General features: G+C 41.5%; 1 protein-coding gene across 4 annotated transcripts in view; it reads left to right on the top strand.

Moving 5' to 3' along the window:
• LOC136383193 (urea transporter 2-like) overlaps window positions 1-12355 on the top strand; it is a 447877-nt gene that overhangs the window by 53941 nt on the left and 381581 nt on the right. For 2 of the 4 annotated variants that reach the window (XM_066352823.1, XM_066352819.1), the window contains exon 2: window positions 2686-2741. The gene's annotated coding sequence lies outside the window, so the exon portion shown is untranslated. Of the gene's footprint in view, window positions 1-2642; window positions 2742-12355 lie in introns of those variants that run through there. The other 2 variants (XM_066352818.1, XM_066352822.1) reach the window with 1 other exon arrangement.

The following is a 12355-nucleotide window of genomic DNA, read 5'->3' as shown; positions in this document are numbered from 1 at the left end:
CTCTGGAGAAAAAGATAGGCTGTAGAAGCATTTCAAGCAGACTTAGTCAGGGGAGAATTAAAAATAGCCGCTCTGGTCAAAGAGTCCTGTGGCATGTACGGATATGTATGTTTCAGGGCTCTCCCTGGGGGAAAGGAAAAAAGAACGAAATGGAGGTATGAAGGAAGGAAGGAAGGAAGGAAGGAAGGAAGGAAGGAAGGAAGGAAGGAAGGAAAGAAGGAAGGAAAGAAGGAAGGAAAGAAGGAAGGAAAGAAGGAAGGAAAGAAGGAAGGAAAGAAGGAAGGAAAGGAAGGAGGGAGGGAGGGAGGGGAAGGGAAGGGAAGGGAAGGGAAGGGAAGGGAAGGGAAGGGAAGGGAAGGGAAGGGAAGGGAAGGGAAGGGAAGGGAAGGGAAGGGAAGGGAAGGGAAGGGAAGGAGGGAAAAGAAAGGGTAGGAGAAAGGTAGAAAAAGAAATCTGATGGGGTGTGTGTGTGTATACTTGAAGTTCAAGCTTGGAATCAACACCTAAAATGGAAAATTTACTCAGTCGTAAGGGGTTACTAACAACAACTTGAGCAGCAGTCCTCAAACAATAAGGAGAAGAATATTTTTTTGTTAAGACGTTGATGCTGGTGAATGTAAATACGAACAGAGCTAGGAATGGAGCAGAGAGCAATTTTATAAACACAAGAGCGATCACACTTTTCATAACAGGAATCATTCTGTGGCAGTAGTAAACACCTCTGTTAGTGCCTAAAACGAACGAACAAACCAACCAAAAACCTAGATATGCCCGTAATGTGTCCTTAATAATAACTAACATTGCAAAGCCCCTTGTAATTTACAAGGCATTTTACAGCAATTACCACAGTTAATTCCCAGACTAACCCCATGAGTTTAAATATGAGACTTCCGATTTCACAGCTGAGGGAACTGTGGCCTGGGGAGGGTACGTGCCCTTTGCCAAGGCCGCTCAGGAGTCGCCATGAAACCAGAACCCAAAGCTAGGTCCTGTGACTGTTGACTTTCCTGCTATCTCAGCCTCTCTGAATTCATATTTGGTGATGTCTCTTCAAACAGTTACTTCTGAGAGGTAGAGATGCAACTACCTGGAGGGTAGAGCACGTATTTGCCACAGGCCATGGGCCCCTAAAGCTGCTCTCACAGCCAACCCAAAACTTGGCCTTGAAGATCTAGAATTTCCATATATATGTACTTTTAAAGGCAGAAGTAATATATTATACATGTTGTTTCTTCACCCCCCACAAATGCAATTCTTGTCAGTATTTTTAACTTCTATATAATAAAGCTTTGTCACCATAGCTAAAATGTAGAAATAAAACCTCCCATGTCTGAGAGACAAGACAGGGGCTGATGGTAGTGCAGTGACAACCTCCTGGGCTAAAGCCTGGCCCAGGTGCTGTGAGGGCGATGATGCTGAGCAGGTCACAGCCTCTGCTCTCAAAGGAGCTTGCACTCTATTGAGAAACGCGCCTGCGCATGCAGGATGAGGGGAGAACGCAAGGAGGGGGAAGGTGAGCAAGTGTGCACTCTGTTTAGGGGTCCGGGAGTGGGCCAGGTGGTTAAAGCAAAGGATTCCGCCTTGGACAGTAGTGGGAAAAGTAACCTAGCGAGAGAGACAGATTCTAACACCAGACTGAGAAGTTGGCTTTTATACGAAGAACACTGGAGCATCGTGGTGAGGGACAGAGTGGGTGGAGGTCAGTAAAATTGTATTGAAGGAAGGTGAATGTAAGAACACATAGAGTGATCAGACAGGAAAAGTTGAGGAGGGGAGGGACCTGTTACAGAGATATGGTAGGATTCTAAGGTGAAATAGTATGAATGTAGAAATAGCAAGAAAATGTTATCATTATTATTTATGCTACTATTATTGACAAGAAGTATTCCAGAGCTCTTTCTGAATGGCTTTGAGATGTGTTACTCAAGATGGGTTTTGAAGAATACTGGTGACTATGTATATCCACAGGTTTTTAAAAAATAAACTGTGATAAAAAACGTATGGAACTTATGGGGGGTGATAATAGCCACATTTTGCAGCTGTTTGAAGGCTAAATGAGAACTTGTTTAAAAGTCCTGACACACAGAACACGTTCTTCAGAAGCCAGTCTTCTTTCTCCAACATTATTTCCATTTATTATATTAATGTCCCCCAATCTATACCAACCCATATCTGTATAACCCAATATTCAGGTGTGTATGCATGTGTATATGGTTGTTCACACACGTGCACATTCATACCCACATATGTAATCACACTCATAAGAGCATACACATCTGCCAGCCCAGGTACACCATCCATGTAGGACTAAACCTGAGGAGGTGTGAAAGACCCACATACACTAACTTGAACCCCTGTGGCACTCTATCTGGGGCCCTGCCTACAGAGACTTGTGAAAGCTGATCCTATCCTTCTGCTCTGCCTTGGTAGCAGTACCCATGGGTGCCACAGATGTGTCCTGGTGCCATCTAGTGGGGAATCCCAATCTTGGCCCCATACTGCCTCCTGGTGCTGACTCCAGCCATTGCCCTAACTCACCACTTTACAGGCTGCTTCCATCATCCTAAGAAACAACCGGGCTAAGTGAGCTCCTCTGTATTTCTATTTAGGTTCTTTCCAGTTTCTCTTCTGGGTGTTTCTGGACATGAGTGCCTCTCATTGAAATATTTCCATCTCTACCCACAGACAAAGGAAAGGCTGGGAGCACTTCAGCCCACCGTGCCAACAGGACGCAAACAACTGTGAGTACATAAATCATATCTAAATCCAGGTCTTCAGGATCTAGATGGAAAACTCTATATTGTATAATAGAAGCTTCCTGCGTGCACTAAATTTAGGAATGTTTATATATGTAATATTCTTTCTTTGGTTCAGTGAGAACTTTGGCTCACAAACAGGTGTTACAGGCCAATTGCTTCAAAGAGATGAGATGGTTTGGTCTTCATTTGTCTGCGAAGAAAGCCTTGTTGGTTATAGAAACTGCTGCACATCGATTAACCAATGGAATTCAATCCTCATTTCCTTTAGCTAGTGGGTTTAATGCATCAAAAGACTAATAATAGTGGAGAAAAATCAGGCCATCAGAGCTGTGTCTGTGTGGCCAATTCCTTTTGCAAGTCTTTAACCCATTCAAAATTAGCAAGGTAACTGAGAATCACAGTAGTCAATGAAAGAAAAATTAAATGCATAAGCTTGAATCTTGTTGGTTGTTTAATTAGGCCAAAGAACTAGTAAATACTATTAACAACCAGGTGAATCACTATCAGTAGTCCACTGATATGATCTGGTAAATTAACCATCCTATTCTGGTTGTCCATATGACAACAAAGCCTGGGGTGGGAATGTCAATCTGTGGTCCTCACTTGCTCCTCCCTTTGCCTGAGTTCTGTGCCCAGGGCCCAGAGACATTTGGATTGGTCTGATTGATTCCTTTCCCTGCTTTAGGTCAGTTATACCAATGTTAGAGCTGAGTAGGTTACCTGTACGTTCAGTAGATGTGCCCCGCCTCCAGAATAAAAGGAAGGTGGAAGTAGAGAAAGAGGGTAGGCATGAGTGGCAGAGAAAGGCAATATGAGGTCCATTTCCAATATGGATTTGGCCTGAGTTTTCTGCTACTAAGCTAGTAAGTCAAATCTTATAGAAGAGGACAGAAATTCAGACCAGAGGTAAGTAGATCATTCTACACTCTTTGTATACGTAAATGAAAATTGTAGGAATTTACTCAGCCTGACTCACATCGTGAGAACATAACTCATTTGAAAGGGTTGGGTTTGTTTTGGCAAAGGTTGAATGCCCTAGTTCGCCTTCCTGCTCCTTTGTTTAAGGGACAAGGGACGCTCATGTGACCTATCTTGAGAGAAATCAACATCTCAGTCTCTGGGTTGGGGAGATAGAGAAGAAGGAAATGAAAGGACCATGTTTTTATTATGCTTGAAGTTACTTATTTGCAAAGAAAGTCTTCATCCACTTAATCTGTTGTTACTCTGTGTGGCTTCCCAGTTCTGTTGCCTTTGTTGTAGTGTTATATTTTGTACCTAATATTTCTTGTTACTGTTCAGAAATCATTGTGACTACATTGCTCTTTATCGATAATTTTACGTAGCATAATCCATCACCGTGTTGGATGTTGGGGCAGGGAGAAGGACATTACTTTGTCTTTCACTTGGTGCTCAGACAGCTCTCTCGTATTGATTTCTTGGCTCACACGTTCGTTAGATGATGATTTGCACTTTTCCTGTATTGTGTTTATCCAGATTATGTTTCAGATGTGTCTACAACATATCATCATTAACAACAAACATTTATTGAACACTTATGGGCTATGGACAAGGCTCCAGGCTAGGTCCTGGGAATAATAAGAGGAATTTAATGTGCTCTCTACCCTGGAGAATTTTATTATCTATTGCACTATGATTTTTTTTTTTAAGATACCTAACAGCTTATGCTGAGTGAGTGCTACAGGCAATAAATGCTCTTGGAGTTCAGAGGAGGGCGTGATTGGTGAGGGCTGGACTGGTCAGGGAAGGCTTTATGAAATGTGAGTGACTTCTTAAAGGATGAGAAGGATATTTTTTGGAATACTGAATGTAGAGTTTCTGAATACCATTGTGCAAGATTTTTAAAAAGTGTAATGCCTATATCTTTAAACTATAGTTGCCTTATTAATTATTTATGAACTGAAGACAAAGAATCAATATTCACCTGCTTTCCACGGTGTGTTTTTTGCAAAGTCCTGTTGTTAATAGCCTTGTACACGTCATCATACACACCAGGGAAAGCCAGCCAGTCTGTTAACTTTCTCATTAGACTTCCCTGGCCTGGCTGCCAGCTTTGCCGATTGTCTTGTGCTTCATCTAAAATCTCTCCCCCACTGGAAAACTCCTATCAGAAAAAAATATATATATATAGTCAATGACTTCTTATAGCAAAGTGGATTTCAAGGTAAGAGAATAGGAAAGAAAAGAAAAGGTGACTTTCTTGTAAAAATTGCCTCACTGAATCTTCAGGAGAAGGCACGTTTGACCCGGGAGAGGATATTCGTTCCCCAAGGGAAATATCCATTTATGAGAAGTTCCAGGATTTTCCACTCTAAGAGAGGAGATGTTCAAACATTTTTAAAGATTGAAAACTTTGCTTATTACTTTTGCAGGACTTTACCGGTCCAGATAGATATTTACTTCAGCTTAGTGACAGAAAGGTTGACAGGAAGACTGCCTGTGGCCAGCAGTGTTAATATTCTAGAGACTAAACCTTGTGACTTTTCTAAGAACAGTTCTTTTTCCAGAATTCTCTCTCTCTCTCTGTGAGCTCTTACATTCTTCTTCTTTTTTTTTAATCTCTCTGTTTTATCATTTATTTTGGCTCTGGTACAGTAAGAGGCAAGGAAGAAATGAATTTCACATTTTCTTCCTTTTGTTTCTTCATGTAGCATATATACTGCTCACAAAAATTAGGGGATATTTCAAAATGAATATGGGGCAATAAAATATCCCCTAATTTTTCTGAGCAGTAGGAGCACTTATTTTGCACACAGTGTGCTTGCCACAGATCTCCAGGAGATTGTAATTTGCTTGTTGTGTTAAATAGGGGAAAGTGATGAACATTTACATACTTTTAAGTTAAATGGCTCAAAAAATAAAAGAATACGGTTCTTTTTATACCTGTTCTCAGTCCTACCAATTCACACTTTCTGATTAAAGGCAATTCAATCTTTTTCATTTTAGGGAAGTTTCTTGGGTGTAATTTGGACAATATTTAGTGAATTTGAAATATAAATATTCACTCAGAGATATTTCCCCTTTCTTGAGAAGTGTCTCTATGCCACTTCCCAGTGGTTGGCTGCCTGATATGCCCTCTGGCAGTAAGGGGGCTGCCTGCGTGCTGTTCTCCCATTCTTCACCAGAGTGAGATTGGTCTCATCTAGTTCCTGAACCCTTTGTTCTGTCATCTTCTACATGGATAATCTCACCTGGTCTTGTCATTGTTGTCGTGGGTGTTAAACTGTTGCTCACACCATCGATGTACATAGGCATCAAATAGTGTATCTGTGGGAGCGGACCCTGAATATTTCATCCTTCCCAACCTAGTGTTTCAGGTCTCAGCGCCTGTGTGTCCACAGGAAATTCTAGGGAATCTTAGGGGCCCCTACATGCAACACACACATCATGTAGAATCAGAACTCTTTGTCTTCTACTTTGCAAAGATTTCTCCCAGCCACCTGGGGTAGAGGGGGGTGGAGCAGCAGCCTTTCTAGTGCTCTAGAAACCCGAGTCTAGTGTTTTAGTCAACTAATTTCCCACCTTTGGTCAAGGCCCACGAAAGCTCAGGCCTTTGATTCTCAGATTCTTAGGGGCATCCACACAAAACCCTTCTTTCTGCCTTGCCTTTGGAGTGCTTTCTCTTCATCTTACCTGATGGGAACTTCCCTACTGTCTCTAATTCTATGACAATCCTGTGACTTAGGGTAAAATTCTACCACTGAGTTCGCCGGGTGTGGCTTTGCATCTGGTAAGGGCAGCTTTTGGAATTTAGAACACCCTTTCTCTTGTGACCACATATGGCTTTCAAAAACTCTTTGCACTATGGACTCAAAACCCAGGTTCCCCTCTTTTCCTTTTATTCCTACTTTAACAATCAGAGTCATCTCCAAAGCAATGGATGCCTCTCCCCAGATAGGGAGAACACATAAAACCACATAAAATATATATATTAGCCATTTTTACAATGTCTACGTAAAACCGTGGGGGGAAAAGGGCAAGGCTCTGAGTAGTTCTGAGAGAGCAATGGTAGAAAAAGTTCAAACGTTGGACCACAGTGGGTTAGAACAATGAGGGATGGCTTCTCAGAAGCAGCGGGGCTTGATGTGGCTCTTAAGGATGGAAGAATTAGGCTAGGTGTGGAAAGGAGAGAACAGATCAGCAAGCAGATGTACTGTCTTTTCTCTCTGTACTCCGGAGCTGTGCATCTGCGGTGCAGTCACACCTCTTAGAGCACAGGCTCTGTAGTCTCCAACCTCCTCGTGGGTGTGTTTTCCTGTAAGACTATCAACTCCTTGAGGACAGGGATCAACACTTCGTGAATTTGTATCTCTAATATTACTTAGGCTTGTGCTTGTACACATCTGGCTTCCATGTGTATTTAAATTTTAACAACATGTTTGAAACAGAATTTTTAAATTATTTTATCTTAGCTCTCCCCTTTAAGACTGCTGTGTTGCTTTACCTCTGGTATGAAAGAAAAATATTTTTCCAGAAGCAATAAAAGATTTTAAAGTCTTCAAATACTGCTTACTCAGATTCTCTGTAATCTTCCTGACATCCTATCATCTTATCTATAGGATTTCCATATGATGGTCACCCCAAGATATCATTGTTTTTTATTGTGGTAAAATGCATGTAACATGAAATTTGGCATTTTAATCATTTTTAAGTATACAGTTCAGTGCCTTTAAATATATTTACAGTGTTGTGAAAGCATGACCATCATCCACCTCCAGAAACTCTCCATCTCCCTAACTTGAAACTCTGTACTCATCAGACAATAACTCTGCATTCCTCCCTTCCCCCTAGTCCCTGGCAACTGTTATTCTATTTTCTGTCCCTGTAAGTTTGACTACTGCATGTGCCTCATACAGGTGGAATCATCCAACATTTGTCCTTTTACATCTAGCTTATTTTACTTTGCAAAATATCTTCAAGTTTTATCCATGTTGTAACATATGTCAGAATTTCATTTCTTGTTAAGGCTGAATAATTTTTTATTGTATATATAGACCACATTTGGTGACTTATTATCTCAAGTCAGTAGTAAAGGTAAAATGCTCACTCCCATTCAGTGGGCATCTATATATACCTCTGAGTGTTTTTGGTGACTTGATTCTCTTTATATTATGATATAGTTGACCATTTGACTCAAAGGCTTAAATATGGTCCTATCAATAACATGCTGTGTGGTACCACCAGAAATAGCACTTCCTCTAAGACAGTGAATAGTAGTTATAAGGTCAAGTCTCTGGATTTTTTAAAAGAAAAATAAAAATGTTTTTATTTAATCCCTTTAAAGTTTCTTCTGTAAATCATGGAAGAGGCTAGAGACCTCAAACTGATGTTCCCCAGGCCATTAAGTCTAAAAGCTTCTTTCTCTACAACGGGTGTGGGCGGTCCCATAAATTTGTGAGTGTTGCTTCCTGTGGCATCTTTGTAGGTTCTCATGGTACACAGCATTTTCGAAATCTCTGAGAAGTCTTACTGCTTAAAAAGAAATGCTTAATTTATTTTATCCAGCATTTTCAAAAACATCTAAACTCAGAATCATTTTTAGTTGTTATTTTGATAATACTTCAAAATATTCTATATTAAAGATGGTAAAATTGTTAAGAAGGTAACAAAAATGAGAGTGTCTGAAAAAGTGGAAAGTAAGTTCTTCCAGAGCCTTGAGATGAGTGGGCTGTGAAAACAGAGACGGATTTTTCTCTGTTTTCCCCTAATTAGACCAGAGGTGCTTAGAGTTACAGTCAGAGAATTCATTTGTTATGTATTTAAAAAAATCCTTTAGCTAAACTCAAGAATTTCTCGTGTTCACATAAAGAATACTGAAAGATAGATATAGTAAACAATTATAACGTTGTATTTTTTTGTGTGTGCATTTTTGTGGAAGGCTCAGCAATGCTATTTAACTAAGTTTATATCTTTAAATAAACACATAAAAATGTATTGAGACAAAAGGATGTTTAAATAAATTTTTTTTCTTGTAGTCTTTTGATCTGTGAAGCAATAACTAAGCAAAGGCAGTTAAGCTTTTTATGAGGAGCATGTTCAGTACAAAGAACAGAATTTTAGCCATGATTTCCCAATTGGTAGACTCTAGTGAGTAAGAGGAGGTGAAAGGTAGAAGGAGCTTTTCTGGGGTGGGGAGGGGGTGTCAGTGAAGACTTCACATAGGCAACGACCTTAAAGGCAGATCCTAGAAGGAGAAGGCTAGGAAGCTAAGTGAGACATGGGGAAGATGCGCAAAGTGCTTTAGAGGGACTGCAGGTATTTCCACAGAGTGGAGCAGAATGTAAAAATGGAGGACGGTTAGCTCATGTCTTCAAAGTATGGGGAGCTTGGAAGGCCCACAGTGGATCAGACATGGGCACATATTTTTTACTGCTTTGCAATAAAACAACAAAGCTCAGAACTTTCATTAAGATAAAGACATGAAGGAGAAAGGGAAGAATATGGAAAGCATGGTTTGGTTTGCGTTCTCCTATAAAGCTTACCATTTCCCACAGCCTGAGTGGAGAAACACCACTGTAGGCTCTGACATGAACTGACTCGGCTGGGAACATCCCGAATTTGGTTCTTAGTCTTTCATTTACTTCACATGAAAGGATTTGGACTGTATGAACTTTTAAGACCCTGCCAGGTCAGTTGGTTGCTACTTATCTTTCTGTCTAACAAGTATGTAAACTGATTATCAGCTCCATCTGGCCTCAGCACTGACCTCGGTTTTGGAATGCAGAAATCTGTATTTGGCACGAGTCCTGTCCATGAAGAACTGCAGGCTAATCATCAAGGCTTAACTGCGAACAATGGAATATTAGTGCAAAGTCACCGTACTGAAGCTGACATTGTGAAAATTACAGACAACTCTGATTTAAGAGTTTGGAGGGAGGAGAGAGGCGATGGGACTGCAGTGGTGAGAAAGGCTCCACATCACTGGGGGTGGGGGGGGGTGAGGATTTGAACTGAGCTACAACAACTGTTGTGATTAACAAGACAAAGACAGGAAGTAAGGACTCAGAGCTGGGCACCAGCTGGAGGGCGTTGTGAACAACAGGGCAAAGGTTAGAAAGGGCAGTTTATCTCAGAGAGAGACACTTAGGTCTGCAGAGGTCACCTGCTACCCTTCTGAACATCACTGCACAAGATCTCTTTTAAATATCCCTGACCATTTTTATCCAATTGTTTGACACTTCTGTGCCACCTGCTGGGATCGACCTCCCAGGAAGTTGATTCTACTCATGGGAAGCAGCCATTTACAGGACTTGAATAGTGTAAGGTGGTCTCCCCTTTGTCAGCCCCTGCATTCCTCATTGACACTCAGCGGAGGTCCCTGAAAACCCTTTCCCTGCCACTCAGTCCCACCCCAGGCCTCAGCCAACCCTTCTATACTAACGCTGAATGAGGAGCATGTGAGGGCTGCCATCTCCGTCATCACACTCCTCATCACTGACAACCATGGCCAACATGACTACATGCCAAGTAGTGCTAAGATCTTTATAATCATTATTTTATTTACTCTTTCCAATGGTGCTATGAGATTGGTTCTATATTAATTAATCTCTGTTTTTTTTCAAATGAGAAAATAATGCTTAGAGAGGTTCAGTGAAATGCCTCCTGTCACACAGGTGGTAACTGGTAGAGGTAGGACTGTGCATGTGAGGTCTCAAAGGATGGAAGTTCAGGACAGGGAACCACCTTACCCTGGGTGGTAGGGGGTCACTGCCATGACACAAAATATCCAAATGTTTGCTAATTGATGTGAGATCCCTGCTCTCCCTTCCTTGATGGAGTATTTGATTGGTGGCTCTGCTAGGGCATAGTCTGGACACCGGAAGCTTTGGGGGTTGAGTTTGGGCTCTAAGAAAACACAGAACTCTTGTTAAATAAAAGAGAAAGGACATATTTTAAGCATCAGATTTCCATGGAACAAGTATGAATGTGGACATAATGGTGGAAAGATGAGCCAGTACCATGAATGGGACAATATAGGATTATACTGAGTCAGAGCATGGACTTGGAGCCAGGTAGAGCTGGATTTCAACCTTGACCTTGTCAAATCCATGGGCAAAGCACAACTCCTCTGAACCTCAGTTTCCTATTCCGTAAAATGGTGCTAATAGAGGTGAAGATTATACTTTTAGAGACATATTAAATTCTGGAAAAGAGCCAGGCAAAACCGTGCCAACCTACTAACTATACTACTCACAAAAATTAGGGGATCAGGGAACGTGCAGATACTCTAGTACTTTCAGCCTTTTGTATAGTGCATTTTTACCAATGAAATAAAAGTTAGTTTTGCATCTCATTTGCATAATTGAACAACTTTCTTTGACTTGTCATTTGCTTTTCTGATGTTCTTGTTTAATAAAGAAAAATCAAATGCTTCTTTTTTTATTGCTTCATATTCATTTTGAAATATCCCCTATTTTTTGTGAGCAGTCTATTTTAGTAAATGGTTGTTATGTTTTTTCATTGGTTGTGTGATTGGGGAGTGAAATCCTGTCCTGCTCTCCAGGCACAGAGTGATCGCTCCTAACCGGAAACTTCCACTTACCATCTCATTGATCCACCTTCGCCCTTCATCAATTCACCTGTGCTGTTATTTCATTGAAGAACACTTACTTAACCCCTGCCATGTATCAAGCACTGTGTGCAGACAAAGACAAGTAAAAGAGAACCCTTTGATAGATGCTTTAGCTTTTCAATATGTAAATATGCATATATCTTATCTCCCATCTAGAATATAAGGAAAGAAAAAGTTCTTTATCACTGCCCTGCATGTCTGAAACACTTGGAGAAAACCAAGCATAGTCAGAAATCGAGGTCTTTACTAACTGGTAGTTGGGGAGCAATCCCAACCCAGACAGGATCTTGTTGCTAATGGTTATCACTGTGTGTGAGTGCGTGTGTGCTAGTGGGATCAGCCATCCCAATTAGTCTTTCTTTTTTTCTTTTCTTTTCTTATCCTTTCCTTTTCTTTTCTTTATCCTTTTCTTTTCTCCTCTTCTCTTTTTTTCTTTCTTTCTTTTTTTTTAGGTGAGAGGAGGGGAGCTAGTGAGGCAGAATTTCTCATGCATTCCTACCGGGATCTACCCAGCAACCTCATCTTGCGCCAATGCTTGAGTACTGAGCTATTTTTAGCACCTGAAGCTGAGGCACTCCAACGGAGCTATCCTCAGTGCCTGGGGCCACATTTGAACCAATTGAACCACTGACTATGGGAGGGAAAGAAGGAGAGAATGGGGAGAGGGGAGGGAGGAGAAGCAAATAATTGCTTCTCTTATGTGTCCTGACCGGGAATCAAACCCAGGACGTCCATATGCCAGGCAGATGCTCTATCCACTGAGCCACCAGCCAGGGCCCTGATTAGTCTTTCAGGACCTGTTTCTATGAGGAGCCCTTACACAGCAGGCAGCCACTTTTTTTCTCACTGACCAGTGGGGATGCAGATGGGCCTTCCCAGCCCCCAGACTAAGCCAGCCCTGAGATGCAGAGACAGGAGGTCACCCTCTGTGGTCAGAGCCTGAGGCGGGGCTCCGGAGGCTGGCAGGTCCCCAAGGCTCCATGGGGTAACTCTAGGGACATGGGCC

The sequence above is a fragment of the Saccopteryx leptura genome, chromosome 11 (assembly GCF_036850995.1).
Source record: "Saccopteryx leptura isolate mSacLep1 chromosome 11, mSacLep1_pri_phased_curated, whole genome shotgun sequence".
NCBI classification, from domain to species: domain Eukaryota; kingdom Metazoa; phylum Chordata; class Mammalia; order Chiroptera; family Emballonuridae; genus Saccopteryx; species Saccopteryx leptura.
The sequence above is the reverse complement of the archived record's forward strand: the minus strand, read 5'-3'. Positions and strand labels throughout refer to the sequence as shown.